The following is a 5,721-nucleotide window of genomic DNA, read 5'->3' as shown; positions in this document are numbered from 1 at the left end:
TTGAACCACCTTGGTCCTCAGCCTGGTGGCCATCTACTCTCGGAGCGATCCCAACTCCAGTGGCTAAGGTCAGAAATTTAGGAGTCACCTTCGACGATGCTCTCATTTTCATAGACCATGCGAATAAAGTAGCATCATCGGCACACTATAAGCTACGCATGATTAAGAAAATAAGTCCGTTTTTACCAGCAGCTGCCATTAAAACCTTGGTTAGCTCCCTGGTTCTATCGGCCCTTGACTACTGCAATGGTCTATTTTTAAACACTCAGGCCAGGGTCCTCAAAAAGTTGCAGTCGATACAAAATGCTGCTGCCCGTCTACTCTCCGGACTTCCAAAATTTGCGGCCATATCAGGAACAATAAAAGATTTACATTGGTTGACCATCCACAATAGGATTACATTTAAATCCTTATGTTTAGTCTACAAGTCCTTAAACAACAGAGGTCCCCAATTTCTAAAGGACCAGTTGGTTCGATACCTGCCCCCTAGACAGCTCCGGTCCTCCAATCTCAATCAACTCATGGTCCCTCGGTCCAAAACAGTCTCATGGGGTGATCGTCGTTTCCTCACAGCGGCACCTAAACTATGGAACACCTTGCCCCAAGACATTAGACTAAGCCCATCACTCCTGCAGTTTCGTAGGAAACTAAAAACATGGTTGTTCAATCAATAATGGTTATCTCTGAATCACTCTGAACACTACAGGCCACACCAATCAATAATTCTGCAAATCTCAGCGCCAAGACGCCCCCGGGTATAAGCCGCGCTTTATAAATGCTAAACATAAACATAAACATTTTACGAGAGACGGGTTGTTTATCCTGTATTGATTTTCTTATGTGTCGGGGTGTCCGATTTGTCTTCATTATCCTGAACTATGGGTGGGTGAGCCTTGCTGGCTGCTACTTCGCTGGATTGTTGATCGTACTTCTCTTTATTGATGTACCGAATTAAGTTGACATTGCATACTCCTTTGAATTGAATTTTCCACATTGATTTATTCGCTCACCTATCGCAATATTGTATTCTATGTATGACACCCGATATATGTAAATTTCTCTTGTTTTCTTCAATAAAACCTTTAAAAAAATTAAAAAAAGAATGAAGAAAGTAGGGCAGAAAAAAAAATTATGCAGTTTGGTAAAAATGGATATTACAGCAGGACTTTTTAGGAAAGTCTAATCCATCATCCGAGTGTAGTGACTACTCAGCCAAACCTCTTCCCCCTGACTGCGCAGCTAGGCCAGTACTCAATGTTACCGGATCAGTATTTGTCAATGATAAATGGCACACTGATGCCACATTCATGTGTAGAGCTATACCATTGTGGAATGGCACGAAAACAAATAACCCTTTAAAATTTGATACGGTAGTAGGACAATGTCAGCAAATATGGGATGCAAACATACAGAGATATACCTGGACAGGAACTAACACACACCCTAGGGTAGCTGTTGGACTTGGCCCCCTTGGCAGGGTCATCCCTGAACTTTTTGCCTTCCTCCAATATTCTCTCTGACCTGTTTTTGTTGGTGTAATGACTCTGGGCACTTTACCACTGCTGACCAGTGCTAAAGTGCATATGCTCTCCCTACTATAAAAAGTATATGTGATTGATTTCCATGATTGGTTCATTGGATTTACTGTCAGTCCCCAGTAAAGTGCACCAGGAGTGCCAGGGCTTGTAAATACCAATACTGCTGGTGGGCCTGCAGCGCTGGTTGCGCCACCCACAGAAGCAGCCTTTCAAAATGTGTCTAAGGTCTGCCATTGCAGCACCTGCATGCAGTCTGGTACTGTCATGCTGGCTGGGCAAGTGCACACACTTGCCAGCCTCTAAACCTTCCCTTTACTTCATGTGAGTCACCCCTCTGGTAGGCCCTATAGCAGGGCGCATTGTAAGCATAAGGTAGGACAAGCCCTGATGTGTGTGGCATGTCCTAATAGTGAATTACAGCCATTTTCGTTTTTTCACTATTGTAAGGCTACCTGTTCTCATAGACCAGGATGGGCTGCTGGAATTCTTACACCTTATAATCCCAGCAGGCTCAGGGAACATGGTAGAAGGTCAAGTTTAGTATGCCTGAACTCAGAATAATAAAATACTTATTTTAGTAAAGTTTATTTTAATATCCTGTGTTTGCAAATGCTACTTTTAGAAAGTTAGCCTTTGCTTGCCTAACCATTTCAGCCCGCCTCTGCCAGAATGTGTATCTGCTGTCTGGGTTGTGTGAGTGACAGGGCTGGGGATGACAGGTGGTGAATGGAGGGATTACACCAAGGTGGGTGGTGGGAGTGCCCCTTGACTCTGAATAGGGCAGTGCTCTGCCACCACAATGCTGGGTCCACCTCCTGGGGAGCGACTGATGACTGTGCCCGACATCTGGCCCAGGAAGAGGGAAGACTGTCAACAAGGTGCTCCTGGCTGTACTTGTCATTTCAATGCCGGCTCCACCTCCTGCGGAGCGTCTGCTGCCCCTGCCCCACACACTGACAGGAGAAGGCAGAGTCTGCACAACAAAGTGCTCCAGTGCTGATAAGGACTATGAAAATGCCCCCCTGGCCTGAAAAGACAAAAGAAACTGACTATAAATGTAGGAGCCCTGCTCCAAAGAAAAGAGATCCAGTTTTACCACAACGAACCTCTGCCCAACTAGAAGGACCAAGAAGAAGCTGAAGGACTGGCCTGCAGTTTGCCTTGCTGAGGATGGATAGGAGAAAACCAAAAAGGACTTTGCTTTGCTGTGCTCTAAACTATCTCCAAGGGCTTGTCTGAGCTTGCCCCCTGAAGTGAACCCCAGGACCAGTGGGTTCTTTGTGCCTTGGCTTGTCTGCAAACTGAGCCGTGTGTTTCCTCTTGCCGGAGTTGAGCCTGCGCCCCCCTCCTAGAGCTGTGACACTCGGGAGCTGGCCCGCCCTTCTGCCCGTTGAGAGCCTCGCTCCGCCAGAGCCGCTCTCTGACCCTCGGGTCAGGCTTCCTGTTTCTCTGTCACCTCGCTCGTTACTGGAGTGCCTGGAGTGCTCCCTCACCCCTTCTGCCGGAATCCTGGTCAAACGAACACACTTCCAAGCTTGGACGGCCGCCTGTGCGCTACATCACACCCGGCCGCCCCGCTGTGCCCTCTGACCTCTGGAAGAGGCCACGCCACACCGCGAAGGGACTCGCCCCCGTACAATCCGTACCGGAGCTCCCGTGCCACGCTGCGCCTGCTGGAGACCACCCGCCATTGAAGGACCCCAAGGTATGCTGTACCACGAAGCGCACAACCAGCCCACGACTCGCCTGATCGACGATTGGACGTCGCGCACTTCCCAGGTACGATCCTTCACGACCTGATCTACTCGGGCTCGAGGCCCGCAACGTTCTGATTTCCCCGTTCTCCGCTGTGCGTCTTCACCTGTTCTATTCCGTGCCTGCATGCCCGTACGCCGCGTACTGCGAGGCGCGCAGGTGACAGCAGGACTTGTCTGTCCTGCCCCGAACGAAGCACATAGCTGTCACGAACTTTGCCCCGGTGTCCCGCAAACACACCCCGTAGTGTGTGGAACTATCGTGAAGTTAAATTGAATAACTTAAAAGTAACATAAACCATTGTCTTTACCCTACAAGAACGCTTGCCATTATCCTTACATCTTGTGGCCTCCTTTGAAACACGTTATAAAAGGTCTTGTGATAATTTACCTGCCTGCATATATTTCTACATAAAGAAGACGTATTTTTGATACAACCCACAGCCTGGTGTCCATTTGTGGGGGAATCGGTGTATTTATTTTATGTGATTACAATTGCTTAACTGACAGCGCTCCTGAGATTAGCCTTGACTGTTCGCGCCACGCAACCTAGAGGGTGAGCAGGGGTTATTCTTGAGGGGTAATTCCCTTGCCCTGACCTAGAGAAGAGGGTCCCTGCTTGTCACAAGTACCTACCTGTGCCAACCAGAGACCCCCAATTCTAACATTGGTAGCAATAAAATTAACACAGTTTTCTCTTTGTTTCAGAGGAAATGGGACAGAAAAGGTGGGAAGGAACCTCAACTGCAATACCACCGTTGACAATGCCGACATGCAGGGGGGCACCGCCAGCCTGAAGGACCCCTTTTGGCAGTGTGGGGCCCGGCTCCACCTACAGCTACCCCTGAACTGGAGTGGTCGCTGCACCCTGGTCACACTGCACATGCCCCCCTGGTGATACCAGGAGTGGATATTAAGATATTGTATGACCATCCTATGAGCCGTCCAGCAACCCTGCTGCATCACTACGTGAAAAAACGATATGCTGAGTACTTTGGCACCACAACCTGGACAGATGTTCCGCAAGAATACAGACTTTTTAATGATGCCCAGCTGTTCTTTGGCAGCATTATACCATTGTTTCAGGTGAAAGCAACAGCTCGCTGGCTCCAGATAACAAGATGGGAGCTAATGAAGGCCATAAATGCCACAGCAGATGGCATCAATGCCATAAAGGAAGAACTACGTGCCCTTAGATAATGGTGATGCAGCATAGATACATTCTAGATTTAATAATGGCCATGGAGGGGGGTTGTGTGCAAAAAGATTGGATCGCCTGCTGCACGTATGTGCCAGCCAATGATGCAGACAACGGGACATTGTCCGGGGCAATTCGGACATTGCATGATCTCCACAAGAAGATGGTGGAAGAGGGGGATGCTCCGGATGAGGGGTTCAAGGGCTGGTTCATTTGGGTGCCGTCCTGGATGTCGGGGTTGTTCAAGGCCTTGTTGCCTTTAATTACTGTATTGCTTTTGATGTGCCTTGTATTTCAGGTGATACTAGCCTGTTGCAAAAAGATGACAGCTAGCGTGGGAGGAGCATTCTCCGTCAGGAAAAGCACCACAGATGTCTTAGAACAGAGTGTTATATAGGAGGGGATTTCCTTTGAGGCTGGGCGATTAGGAGAAGTAGTAGTTGAAGAATCAACTAGAGGTGGGAATGATATAGGGAAACATAGGATACATTTTGTGCAAACACATACAGAGTTAAGGCCTGCAACTTCTAGAAGTTCCAAGTTAAAAGCAGCTTTAGGCCTCAGTTGAAATACAGGCTCAGGCCTATGCACTTGAAATAGGCCAGAAAATGCTTGTTGCAGGGACAATGAGTTTAGCTGAACTTATCAGGTCACACAGTTTGTTGAAAGGTCAGGAAATGTCCTGCAGTCACAAAGATAAGATACTGCATGAAGCGTAGATCATATTTTCTTCCAGTCTCAGGAAACCAGTAGTGTTTTAAATGTTGGAACTACAAAAACACCACAAACCATAAGCCCATCTGCTAGAGAGACCGAGCTGGAAGGTGTCAATCATGTCTTTTGCAACCGTGTTACTAATGCATTCACACATAGATTAAGCATGCACACAGGATGGACTGGCCCAGGTGCAAGCCTTGTCACTGCTCATAAGTCGCTTCAGATGAAAACCACAAGTCACACTTACACGATGCTAGGCATGATGGATAAAACCAGAGGTCAGATAAGCATGGCCAAAAGATGTGAGGGAAAAATATAACCACTTGCTTAACAGGAAAATAGATGTGTGTAAAAGGTTTCTAATAAAGTATGAGAACAGGAAAACCACCGAGGATGTTTCCGCCAATGTGAGATGCGAAGGCCATGTGGCCCATATCTATATGTGTTTTGTTTTCAGGAAATTCATGTAACTGCTGATTTTAATCTACTCATTTGTTACATAAATCCTATGCTT

At 47.4% G+C, this 5,721-nt stretch overlaps 1 pseudogene; it reads left to right on the top strand.

Moving 5' to 3' along the window:
• The first annotated feature begins 4,228 nt into the window (after window positions 1-4,228).
• On the top strand, window positions 4,229-4,951 carry LOC144826280 (endogenous retrovirus group FC1 Env polyprotein-like; annotated as a pseudogene).
• Window positions 4,952-5,721: the final 770 nt, after the last annotated feature.

Source organism: Lissotriton helveticus, chromosome 3_2 (assembly GCF_964261635.1).
Source record: "Lissotriton helveticus chromosome 3_2, aLisHel1.1, whole genome shotgun sequence".
NCBI classification, from domain to species: domain Eukaryota; kingdom Metazoa; phylum Chordata; class Amphibia; order Caudata; family Salamandridae; genus Lissotriton; species Lissotriton helveticus.
The sequence above is the reverse complement of the archived record's forward strand: the minus strand, read 5'-3'. Positions and strand labels throughout refer to the sequence as shown.